Source organism: Macaca mulatta, chromosome 4 (assembly GCF_049350105.2).
Source record: "Macaca mulatta isolate MMU2019108-1 chromosome 4, T2T-MMU8v2.0, whole genome shotgun sequence".
NCBI classification, from domain to species: domain Eukaryota; kingdom Metazoa; phylum Chordata; class Mammalia; order Primates; family Cercopithecidae; genus Macaca; species Macaca mulatta.
The window spans coordinates 180759064-180772630 of NC_133409.1; the positions used below are offsets into that span (position 1 = coordinate 180759064).

General features: G+C 46.0%; 1 long non-coding RNA gene across 1 annotated transcript; it reads right to left on the reverse strand.

Moving 5' to 3' along the window:
* Positions 1-4174: 4174 nt before the first annotated feature.
* Positions 4175-13567, reverse strand: LOC106997761 (uncharacterized). The gene is made up of 3 exons (XR_001443977.3): positions 12689-13567; positions 7298-7459; positions 4175-7024 (listed from the first exon to the last, which is right to left on the reverse strand). It is a non-coding gene; the product is annotated as an uncharacterized LOC106997761 (long non-coding RNA).

Below are 13567 nucleotides of genomic sequence, written 5' to 3' on the forward strand. Positions count from 1 at the left end.
CTCACCAGGAAGGAATGATGGTGAGTCCTGTGTCAAGATTGTAAGGGAGCAGCAGCATGAGGGCTGGTTGGTATCGGAAGTGGAGCAAGTCTTTCCAAAGGGCTGGTTTGTGTAATCCTTAAAGAGAAAGCCAACGGCAGTCAGCAAGAGGGGCGGTATAACAAGGCCCACTGACCTTCCTCCTGTCATGGCCAGGAACCCAGTTTTTAAGGTTTCTTCAGGGCCCCCTTGGCCAAGAGGGGATCTGTTCAGCTGCGTAGGGGCTTAGAATTTTATTTTTATTTCTCAAATCTTGCAGTTCATATATAATGAATTTTTCCCCAAATCTAGACAATATTGAACTTTACATAATGTGACCAATATTGAATTGAAAAGGGAAAGTAAAAAAAATTCTCTAAATCTTCAATAGTAAATTTTAATAAAACACACTAGAGAAAGATCTGAATTGTCTTTCTATTCTCTCTATAGAAAATGGTACTGCAAAACCTGTTGTGTTTTGAGGAGGTGATCAAAGAGGGTACAACCAAAATAGGTAAGAAAAAGTATTTTAGAGCTGCATCAGAAAGTTAATTGAAAATAATTTGTTTTCAGATTTTGTGACATTTAAGTTATGTTTCAGATTTTTTACATTATAGTTAGTTTGGAAAGTTCTTAATCATGTTTCTTCCTGTGATATTGTGAAATGTATATTTGGTCTTCTGGTTTCCTGATTCATAGCTCCCCAAATCCTTGGGATCTCTGGAGTGGTGAGTGGCTCTTGTATGCTAATGAGATGACTGGAGCTCCTCGATAGTCTCTGGTGGGGGACTGTTCGCTGTTTTCAACCCTCCCAGGAGGGAAGGTTGAAAATTTCAGCCTACCTCCTACTCCCCCAGACCCCAACCACCTCTCTCACTTCCAGGGAGGATAGAAGGGCTGAATATTGAGTTGATCACTGACAGCCAATGATATAATCAATCATGAGCTACCTAATGAAGTTTCCCTAAAAATCCAAAAGGACTGAGCTCTGGGTCTTCCAGATAACAGAACATGTAGAAGCTCCTGCAGGGTGGTGTATCCAGAGAGAGCATGGAAGCCCTGTGCCCCTTTTCCCTTTCCTTGCCTTATGTATCTCTTCCATCTGGCTGTTCATCTGTATCCTTTGTAATTTACCTTTATAATTAATGTGTAAATGTAAGAATTTCCCTGAGTTCTGTGAGCCACTTTAGCAAATTAAATAAACCCAAGGAGGGGGTTGGTGGAACCCCAGTTTATAGCTGGTTGGTCAAAAACAGTTCACCATCTGTGCTGCAATTGGCATCTGAGCTGAGGGATAGACTTGTGGGAATGAGCCTTCAACCTGTGGGATCTGACACAATCTCCAGCTAGACACTGTCAGAGCTGAGCTGGATTAGAAGACACCCAGCTGGTGCCCACTGGAGAGTCATCTGCAGAATTGTTTGGTATGTGTAGAAAAACTCCACACATCTGGGGTCATAGAAGTGTGAGTGTTGTGAGAGTACAGCAGGAGAAACTGACTTTGTTTTTTCCTATGTCCTTACACTTCTAAAATTTCTTTTGCACAGTCTCTTCTCTTTTGCTGACATTAAACCTTATTACTCTATCCTCTGTCTCTGACCAACTCTTCTGTAGTTTTCCATTACTTATCCTTACCATGTTTTATTCTGTTTTCTCCTATCCTACTTTCCAATTATCCTCAATGACTCATCTGTCAAAGACAACCAATGAGTTCTTAATTTTGATTACGGAATTTTTTGGTTTTCCAATTTGCCTTTGGTTTTTGTAGCATATGTTACAACTTCTCATGTCTGCTGAAATTCTATTGTCTTTTATCTCCTTGAACATAGTAAAAATAATTATATGAAAGTTTGTATATCTTTTAAACATTCTATTTTCTTCTGCTATTTCTATAAATTTGTACTTCCACTCTCTGGAGTCTTTGTGGCTCTGTTGCCACTGTTAGCTGTTTCAGCTGGTATTCGTACATATTGTCGCATCTCCTAAGAAGTATGCTTACTTTTTCCTTGTATGCTAGATTCTGTAACTCAAAATTTATCATAGAAATAATTTGAAGCTCAGGTGCTAACAAGATTCCAAAGAATTACAAAGCCAATTTCCAGAAGGGAGAATTGAGCTCAGCACTGGAGATCCCTTTTTCCCTGGAGGAATTTGCATGTTCCCGAGGGAGGAGCTGAGAGGTGGGGTGAAGCCACTGACTGCCTCATGGGGCTAGGGGACATGTTTGGAATTGCAGAAGGCTCTATGTGTGCATGTGCATGTGTGTGTGCGTGTGTGTGTGTATGTGCACCTAGGACAGAGCCCTTCAGTGCTCCAAGTCAAAGCAAGTGGAGGATTGGGATAAACTTAGCTTGGATTACGTTTACACAGCTCATCATTACTTCCAGGCACAGTAAAATCATTGCTGCCATCCTGAGGTGGACATAGCTTCCGGGAATGCCCAGGAAGCCCATTCTGCTGATGCACCCAGCATGTGACCTGAAGTGCAGGATCACAGGTCATCTCCCAGGGTCACAGGTCATCCCCCAGGGTCACAGGTCATCCCCCAGGGTCACAGGTCATCTCCCAGCCCAAACATGCTCCACAGCACGGGAAGTACATGGAGGGGAAGGGGATGAAAGTCTGAAAAAGATACAGTCAGAAGCCAGTTTGTCAAAAGATTTTCCACATCTTACAGCTTACATATGAAAGAAGATTGACAGAAGTTATCCACAACTTGACAATAACACTAAAACTTACATGACTTACCAATAATGAGTTGTAAAACTGAAAGAAAAATTTTCAAATTATCAATGAGAACCAAATTGTGATCGATTGTGCTAAAGACTGAATTTTCTCACTATTATCTCTATAGAAATGACATTACAAAACTGTGGTCAGAGGAAAAGGCAATCAAACATTATGCAGACGAAAATATAAGAAAACAGGAATTCCAGAGATTGGTTGGACAATTAAGCAATAAATATATTATTTTCTTGGATTCTATGCTGTTTGTGGTATTCCACAGGTTTTGAAAGTGTGTAATTCACGGTAATTTCCTTTATCTTTCTAAATGATAACAATTGTGTACTTAATTTTGTATTTCTTCTTTCTGAAAGAGGACGCCCACATTGTGTAAGCTCAGGCCCCTCTCAGACTAACTCTGTACCAGTGTATGTGTTTCAAAGGCTTTGTTCCATAGTTACTTAAGAAGGGATCCTCTGGCTCTCGTCATGCCACTTAAACTCCCTGGATTTCATTTTAGTCGTCTGTAAAATGAAGGAATTAGCCTAAAACTTCTGAGATCTGTTGCAGCTCTAAAAGCAGGGCCTCTGCAATGCCGTGAATCGTAGTGGTAAGATTTAGTAAGGCTTTCCTCACTGTGTGACCTTGGAAAATTATGTGTCCTGGTTTGACAGATGAGAAAAAAACTGACCCAGAACAAGAAAAAGCACATACACAACTGCAGAACTCCAAAAGAGAGCAACCAAGACAGAAATCAGAGGGACGAACAAAACAGCAGGTGGCCAATTTGGCCATGTCCCAGGGCAAGGTGCTGGAGCATCTAGGCAAGACTATCAGGGCAGGTGGCCAAGGCCGGCTTTGCAGCTCAACTCAACACCATCTCAAGGATATAAAATGGTTAACGGCAAAGAAAATAGAAGACAGAATTTCTTTGGACAAAGTTTTTAGTGTGCTATGGCAATTTCTGTCCCCATAGCCAGAGGTTTGGAGTTCATATTTCTGCATAGAAGTAGGTCATCTAATAATTAAAATCAAACTGTTGTGGTAACTAGAAGTGACTAGAGGATATTTTCTTTCTTTCTTTTCTTTGTTTGAGATGGAGTCTCACTCTGCCGCCCAGGCTGGAGTGCAGTAGTGTGATCTCAGCTCACTGCAACCTCCGCCTCTGGGTTCAAGCAATTCTCCTGTCTCAGCCTCCAGAGCAGCTGGGACCACAAGGCATGCCACCACACCCAGCTAATTTTTGTATTTTTAGTAGAGACGGGGTTTCAACATTTTGGCCAGGCTGGTCTTGAACTCCTGACCTCAGGTGATCTGCCCGCCTTGGCCTCCCAAAGTGCTGGCATTCCAGGCGTGAGCCACTGCACCCGTCCAAAGTCACACTTAACTTGATGGTTTAAAGATACTCGAGACAGAAATACTATGTAAATTATGCAGCATTTTACAAATTTTAATTTGGATTACATTGCTTTTATGAGTCATCATATCAACAAATCTCATACTTAATAGATTTTATAGATCAGTACAATTTACAAATATTTTGAGAGGTAGGTATTAGGCTGCTAAGTCTTTATTTGCCAAGTAAAAACATTTTTTAAAATCCCATCATTTAAAATCACTAACATTTTATAAGAGGAAGAAAATGTTTGCCCTAAATATGTAGGAAAATACATAACAATACACTAGCAGAATAAAAAAATAGGACTAGAAATGTAATAAAGTTAACTTTATAAATGTTTGCCTCATAATTCTTTTTCCCCATAGGCATGTAAAAACTTTGTTATAGACCTGGGTGTGGGAGCTGTGGATTAAAAGCTTATTGAGGCATTGCTTTCGTTATGGGATTTCAGCAACCAAAAAACCATGATGGTCCTATCAGCATTTCAAAGCTATTTAAATTGATATGAACCACAAACTGAGTTATAAATCCAACCTCTTTTATTTTCTGATACAATAAACCAAAACATCAAATTCTAACATCACTCTCTTAAGTATCTCCTTCTCAGAATTGTCCATGAACCCCAAAGATTTACCAGGTCCAAAGGTGAAGGTGGGGCTTGAGTCCTCAGTGCAAAAGAAAACCCTCAATGCACCACTGCAATTACTTCTGCTGCCCCATGGTGGCGCTGTTGAAGCTTAGTCCTGCACAGCCCTGGCAATAAAGGAACTGCCTAGGTCACCAAGGATCTTCAGGGGTCTTCAAGCTGCTTCCAAAGTATTGCTTGCCACTAAAAGCATTCTATATTAGAGCTTCAAAGTTGCAGCTCTTAAAGATATGCTCTTTTATCTCACATAGAGGGGAAACTTCCAGAGCACCAACTAGCCCAGGAGCAGTTCTAACAGCCACCACCTCAGCCTATAGAACTGGCACTCCCCTTTCCTCCATATCAACCACTTTGGCAGGAATGGGGCAGATTTTCCTTTGCATCCTTTGAACAGAGAAATGCTCACCACGTCCCCTCCCTGGACACTCAGATCTCCATGCAGGGGAACCCCCGAGTGGCCCTGTTGAACAGAGGGTCTTCTCAGTGATAGCCAGGTGAGTGTGCACTCAGGCCTTTGCTGCAGAAAGGCTGCCATCTCTCTGTGATATCCTCAGCAGCCCACTTCTCCCTCTCCCCAGTCCCACCCCGGCTAGACATTGCTCCAGAGAGAATGCCCCGCTTAATGGCCCCCATGCTAATCTCAAAATCTGCTTTCTGGTGACGCCAAACAGCAATGCTGTGCTGTAATTCAGAAGTTCTAGTTCTGACTGTTGGATTCCTTAGGATCACAACAGACAGCATGAATAACTCACATGCTTACAAAGGCGAGCATCTACTGCATAGAACATGGAAATATACCCTAGAGGTCACTGGCCTCAGCAGCAGCGAGTTGATCTAGCGTCCTGACTGCACTTTACAAATCAGTGGGAGGAAGTACAGCACTGCTGCAGATGGCAATGTCACCCATCGGGTTGTTGTGGACAGATCTGGTTACATTGTCCGACTCATTCACTAGGATGTGTCCACATCCTGCACCCCTTGAGCACATCAGGGCAAGCAGCTGTTCACTCTGAAGATGTGTGGTTTCACATCTCTGAAAAGCCAGCTGCCCGAGCCACAAAGGCTAACCTGGGAAAAGATCACTTTCTCAAAAGGTGGCTGCACAGCAGGTGGCACTAGGGATGTCTAGGCTTCTTTGGCACTCACCATGGTGCCATGGTGAGAAAGACTTGGCCACCCTGATGACAAGCAGTAGAGCACTGGAGTTCAGGGTAGTGGCTCTCAAAGTGATCTGTGGACCAGCATGAGCATCACCTGGGAAATTTTTTAGAAATGAAATTCCCAGGCCCTGCCCCAGACTTACTGAATCAGAGACTGGGTGTGGGGCCAGGAAGCTGCATTCTAGCAAGCCCCACAAGGGGTTCTGATGCATGCTAACATTTTAGAATAGTGTTTGGTGACTTCTTCTGTAAAAGGCCAGAGAGTAAATATCTCAGGCTTTGTGGACCATGTGGACCCTGTAAGCAGCCATGGATAGCCTACAAACAGATGAGAGTGGCTATGTCCCAGTCAAACTGTATTTGTAGATGCTGAAACTTGCATTTCATGTAATTTCATGATGTCATGAAATATCGTCTTATTTTAATTTTTTCAACCATTTCAAAATGTATAAAACAATTTTTAGTTGCCAGGCCATACAACAGGCAGTCATCCAGGTTGACCCCAGCCTGTAGGTGCCACCCCGGGTGTTGAGTTCAGACTGGATTGGAATCCTGGAGCTCCCCTAACCAGGTGGGCAGCCTTGGGCAAGTCACACAATCTGTGTGCCTACATGTCCTCCAATATGAAATGGGGTAGTACTAGCACCTGTCTCACATGGATGCCGTTAACATTAAATGGCTACCACGCATATCACAGCCGTAAGTAGGAGCTTCTTATTTTCCTGTCCGTGAGTAACTTACCTCCTTCTTATGGTCAGCTGTCCTTTTCATGAGAGATACAGCTCTCCAGCACAGAGACCACCTAGAGTGAACCTGAGGCTCCCAATGGTCTTGTCTTGGGCTCCCCGACTGCCCTCCAAGATGGGTTCATAAGGGTTGCATGCTGCTCTTGCCCCAGGAGATGAGAACCCCCAGGGCTCTGGCAGGACGGCATCCTAGTTAGATGAACCAAATGAGCTCTTTCTCAGCCGTTGGTCTGCTGTGCTGCTCGGAGTCATCCGCGATGTTCCAGGCAACGCATCATGGCTCCAATTTAACAGTTGATGAGGTCAGTCCATCCTTTATTTATAGCTTGGCCTGGGAAGTGCCAAAAGCAATGTTTTAAATAATAGTAGGTGTCTGTGTGTGAGAGAGAGACAGAGCATGACAAGGGAAAAGTGACAAGAGCGGCAAATTGGCGATTCCCGTACTGGGGAACCAGCATACCAGCCCTAAATGACCCCGCTGAAAGGGATGAGGAGGCAGCATGCCTGGAGGAGGAAGTGGAGACCCTGCATGGAGCCTCAGCTGGCTGCCTGGACAGTGCCTATATGGAACCAGGCCAAGGCCCTGGACATCTGTGATACTCACTTGCGACGTGTTCGGGGCTGGGGGTACCCCTTTTCTACTGTGCCGTCCTTCCAGAGACTGGGAAGCACGCTCTATGCTCCAAAACGTTCCTTGTCTTCTCCCATCGAAATGTAAGCCACGCTCTCCAGGTGACAATAAAATCCCTATTTGGTGCAAGCAGTCCTGACAAATAGGGAAGTGCATTGTTTATGAACTAGATAACACTTTTTGGCTGTCCGTGATGAAAGACACTGAAATATGCTACAACGGAAACTGAGGTATTTGTCTCTAGAAATTAAGAGTTTTTGATGTAAGAGGTAGAGGGGAATAAAGAGGTTTTTCTTGTTCAACACTTTACAATTTTCCTAAACAAAAAGAGTCTGGTGCAAAATAGAAAATTCAATTGCACACAGTTTATCTAGATACTCTGTCTTATGTATAACAGGAACTCCAAGAGGTAATCAAGACTCTTCCTATTCACAGACGACTCAATTGAGGCTCAATAAGGTGAAACAAATTTCTCAAGACCCTGTGGGCAGGAGTGGAGGAGTGAAGCTAAGAGTTCATTTGGCAAATGAATCTGAGCCAATGAGAAACAGCTCCAAAACCTTCCCACGAGGGAGCAGATGAGAAAAGGTCACTATAGAGGCAAAGAAAGCCCCAAAACACTGCCAAAAAGTGCCCGCACATGGTTTATTTTAATTGTCACTTCTCTGTGGCTTCCTTAAAAATTAATTTTGGCCGGGCGCGGTGGCTCACGCCTGTAATCCCACCACTTTGGGAGGCCGAGGTGGGCGGATCACAAGGTCAAGAGACCGAGACCATCCTGGCTAACACAGTGAAACCCCATCTCTACTAAAAATACAAAAAATTAGCTGGGCGTGGCGGCAGGCACCTGTAGTCCCAGCTGCTCGGGAGGTTGAGGCAGGAGAATGGCGTGAACCCAGGAGGCGGAGCTTGCAGTGAGCCAAGATTGGGCCACTGCGCTCCTGCCTGGGCGATAGAGTGAGACTCCGTCTCAAAAAAAAATTAATTTCCCCATAGTAAGACAAGCTTTCCTTGGCTTTCAGTTACCACTTGTTAAGACCCTTGGTGACATTGTCCTCCATAGAGATAACTGTTTGGGTTGAAATCTCTAACCATGTCATGTGAATGCCAAGGAGGGACTGTTCCGGCCCCGTCTTCAGAGACAAATGCTCTACACTCTGACACGTTATTTTTTGTCTTCTCTTCCTCTTTGACTCCAGCCCTGTCCTTGTTGTCACTGACTCCTTCCTGCTTGGGCCAAGGACAGGCTGAGCTCTCCCCAGTACCATCTGGACAGAAGAGTCATGAGAGGGCCACAGCAAGGGGTGTCCATGGAATGCCATCTTGCTTAGAATGTTTCAAACTCATTCCAAGGACAACTGGAGGATTTTACCCTGGAGGATTTTTAGATGAACATGTGTTCCAATATGCAAATCTCTAGTAAAGGCCGATGAAGAAACCAAACTGGGAACAATGGAGCTAACGTTTCTTTTCTTTTTTTTGAGATGGAGTCTTGCTGTGTCACCCAGGCTGGAGTGCAGTGGCGCCATCTCGGCTCACTGCAAGCTCCACCTCCTGGGTTCACACCATTCTCCTGCCTCAGCCTCCTGAGTAGCTGGGGCTACAGGTGCCGCCACCAAGCCAGGCTAATTTTTTGTATTTTTTAATAGAGATGGGGTTTCACTGCGTTAGCCAGGATGGTCTTGATCTCCTGACCTTGTGATCCACCTGCCTTGGCCTCCCAAAGTGCTGGGATTACAGGCGTGAGCCACCGCGCCCAGCCTGGAGCTAACATTTCTTGAAGGCCAGTGCCAGACACGGGCCATGAGTCACAGAAATATGGTAGCCAACCTTGGGTGAAGCCAATTTCTCATCCCTACTTCCCTCAGCAGAAGCCAATAGTGAGATAACCCCGTCTGACACGTGACTAGAACTCATTATCTGAATTCTGAATCCTCTTTCGTTACTCTATGTTCTTTCTTAAACTCTGCAACCTGATAGTGTTATCCCTAATTCAGGAGAAATTCTACTTTAAAGCTGTGCCTCCCCCGGCGCATTCTCCTTCCCTTGGCCTCAGGAGGTATTCAACCATTTTGATGAGCCTAGAGATCTAAACTTATGAGAAAGGTTTGCCTGGGCTAATGCCCCTGCCCTGTTGGGTGGTGCCTGGGGTGCCATGCCACTTGGGCACATGGAAAACACACACCCCCCATGCGGGTGCTTTCAGGGCTTGGAGAGTGTGCAAAGTGTGTACTCTTGCCACAGGTGGCCAGCGTGGCGGGTGGGAGTCCTGGGTCTCCTCCCCAGATATCCACTGCTGAGTGAACCCTGCCAACCCTTGTCATCTGTTTTGCTTCAACGTCTGCCCAAAAGGCTGTGAGCAAAATCATTCCCTCAGCATTTTTCTCACAGCTCAGAGAGGGAGAAAGAGAAGGATGAAGGACGTTCACCCTCTGGCCCTGCCCAGAGGCCTCTGTGGGCGTCCCGCAGGCAGAAGAGGATGACAGATGTCACCCCTTCCCTTGTGTGCAGGGGAGGCCGCCTCTGCCTGATTCTGTCCAGTTAGCAAAACAGGAGGAGCTGCCAAGACAAATAGCCGAGGTATGAGAGTTACAGCTAGCGCTCACCACGGTGTGAAACAGACCTGTGAAACGAGACATAAAGGATGCTGCCTGGAATAGCTTGAATGTCGAACATTCTTTCCCAGTGGAGGGACAGAAGGAGGCCGGCAGCAGCAGTGTGGGAGATGGAGGCACCGTGTTGGGAGATGGAGGCACCGTGTTGGGAGATGGAGGCACCGTGTTGGGAGATGGAGGCACCGTGTTGGGAGATGGAGGCACCGTGTTGGGAGATGGAGGCACAGTGTTGTCCCGGGGGCCGAGGCGCGGGGCAACCCCAGGCATCACCCTGGGAGATGGGAGACAGTGCCCACTCTTCGCCCATTCCATGCCAAGGCTCCCTGCTACGCTCATCACAAAATAACGTGGCTATTAATAGGTCATATCAAAAGAGCCCTTGTAGTTTCTAATCATTTTCATCTGGCTTAGGGAACAGCAACCATAAAATGTCTGTCTGGTGGCTGCTGGGCCGGCGGGGCAGGTTTCTATTAGCCAGTACTCAGAACGCGGTGGCAATGACAGGCGAGGCAGAGGATGGTTTATGGGCTTTAATGCCGGTGCTGACATGGAGGATCGGAGCGAGATTTATTTTATGCCCGGGCCATCGCTGAACACTGAAAACCAGTCATTACAAGCCAGATGACAACTGGAATGCAGTAATCACTTGAAGGAATATTTATTTGGTTTTTAAGTTTTTGGATGAATCTGGTGTTCGGAAAGTCAGGGACCGCTAGGAAGTCAGACTATGCCATTATTACATCCAAACCATTATACATTTGCTAGCCAATTATGTAATCCTATATGGAAAACATAACCAGAAAGCAGGATAAGCCCCAAGACCTGAAGGCTCATTATTCCAGGCTCACCATTGTTTGTGGTTACCACACACCCTAAATATTATTAATGGACCAAAAGAACCCAATACTTGTAAAGTCTGGTCAGTATCATTAAATCCACAGCTCCCTGTGACAGTGAATTTGATGGAGTGGCAATATGTATTAGGTCACTTTTCTTCTGACTCATTTCACTGGATTTCATGCGATAAAGTAGCAAAAAGAGGCCATTTTTATTAAGCCCATTGTCAGCCTAAAGGTTCAATTAAGTTTCTATAAACACATCTTCTTTAGACATCCCTGATGTCAGCATTCCTGCTCTCAAGCAAGTCATGCCTTAGAATTAACTACATTTACTCGTGACATTGTTAATGGTTCTTGCTTCTTCCAGATGAGCAAAGGAGGTTGGGCAGAAATGTTAGATATGCTACTATTTCTTTTCTTTTTTTGTTTTAAGATGGAGTCTTGCTCTGTTGCCCCAGGCTCAAGTGCAGTGGTGTGATCTTGGCTCACTGCAACCTTTGCCTCCTGGGTTCAAGCGATTCTCCCGCCTCAGCCTCCCAAGTAGCTGGGACTACAGGTGTGTGCCACCATGCCTAGCTAAGTTTTTGTATTTTTAGAACAGACGGGGTTTCACCATGTTAGCCAGGAGGGTCTCGATCTCCTGACCTTGTGATCTGCCCTCCTCAGCCTCCCAAAGTGCTGGGATTACAGGTATGAGGCACTGCGCCCAGCCATATGCCACTATTTCTATAAGATATGGCCTAACGCTTCCTGCGTCATCTTCAATTCATCCATCCCACTTAACTATCTTGTTTTTCTTTCCTTTCCAGAACTCTACGCAAGCATTTTTTGGGGATAATTTTTCTCCCTAGGAGGATCCATCGTTTTCCGAGTGCACCAGGAACAAGAAGCTGGGCTGATTCACAGAGGGTGGCTCAGGCGGCCCCTCCCATGGCACTCGGCCTAACTGGTCAGTCAAGCGTACCCAAGGCTCCAGACAACGTCACAGCCTAATGGCTGCTGGGTGTGTCCACAGCGTGAAATGCATTGAGCTGTTTGCTCCTGTGGGCACATTTCTGAGTCTATGTCATCCCCACCAAAATAATTCATGTTTTAAATGTACATGAACTATGATCATAGACGTGCTCTCCCTGTCTCTTCTCCATCAAGTCTCGGGTAAGCACAAAGCAAATAAAGGAAAAGCCCTCGAATGTGCACTGAGATTCTGGAGCTTTGGACTGGGTGTGTTATTACTGGAGAGACGGCCACACACAGGGTTAGGGAGAAGGTAGATACCAGAATCCCTCTCCTGCCCTTTAACTTCTTGTTGCCAGTTCCCATCTTGACTTCAGGTGTCACCTCTTCACCCATCCCCTGGCTTCTGTTCAACAACTTCTACTTTGTAGGGTGTTTTTGCTTTGTTTTAGAGACAGGGTCTCACTCCGCCACCCAGGTTGGAGTGCAGTGGTGCGATTATGGCTCACTGCAGCCTCAAACTCCTGGGCTCAAGCAATCACCCCACCTCACCCTCCTGAGTAGCTGGGACTATAGGCGTATGCCACCATGCTTGGCTAATTTTTTTATTTTTTGTAGAGATGAGGGTCTCCCTGTGTTGCCCAGGCTTGTCTTGAACTGCTGGGTTCAAGCGATCCTCCTGCCTCCGCCTCCCAAAGTGCTGCGATTACAGGCATGAGCCATTGCTCCTGATCCTACTTTGCATGTTTTAGATTTTCTCACATCTGTGTTTAGCAAACTTAAAGAAAAAAGATATCAGAAAAAAGAAAAGCAAATCTTGCTGCATTTTTCTTCCAGGGTAGCCCTGTGCAAGGAATTCATTCAGTTTCTTATCTAAGCACCCTTTTTCAACCATGTCAGAAATCAAGACATTTCTGAGACAGCATTGAAAGCTAATAAATTAGGCAAACACAAACCTATTTTTCAAAGGCTTTGAAAGGCTTTCAAAGCTGGGACACAGAGGTCCTGGCCAAGGGCTGCAGCTCTCCGTGGCCTCACGCGCGGCACTCTCGGTGTCGGCACCCCGGGTTCTTCTGTTCTGGTTCCCACGGTCCATGCTGCATGTCCTCCATCCTGGCATGGGCCTCCCCAGTGGGCTTCTGTCCTCTGACTTCCCGTTGGCCTTGGTGATAGAGAGTGAGGTCAGGGTATTTGTTCCCCAGCTTCCTTCCTGAGGAGTTGCTTCTGACGGGCTTTGTCCCCTGAGCTAAGGTGACAGTTCTTCTCCAGCCGGCCTTTGCCACAGCACTCTCACCTTTCAGCTTCCTGTAACCACTGGCTGCCCTCATCCAGCGTTACCATCACCCATCGTGTCCCTAAACCCTGCTGCATCTTCACCCGGCTCAGCCAGGGGAGGAGCCAGCCCACATCTCAGGCCGTATCGTTTATCCAAAAAAGAAGAAATGCAATGCATTTCCCCAAGAATGGGCTGTTTGGGAGCAAATCCAATTCGTCATAGAAATAGCCTGCACGGATCAGCGCAGGAAGGTTAGCTTGTCAGAGATGCAACCAGCTACTTGTGATCCATCCTGAAGTCAGTTATAACCCCTAGAATCTAGCAGACTAGATCACCACAGCTCCATTTTGCACAGACACACATACACATATACACACACGTCCACATGCATGCACACACGTACATGGACACACATGCACACACACATGCACGTGCACACACACATGCACGGATGCACAGACCCCCAAGCACATTCCCTGCTCTGCTTCCTGCCCAGGTACAGGTGTGGCTCTGTCTACACAGTCCCCAGTGCTCCCACGTCCCACAGCATAAATGCATG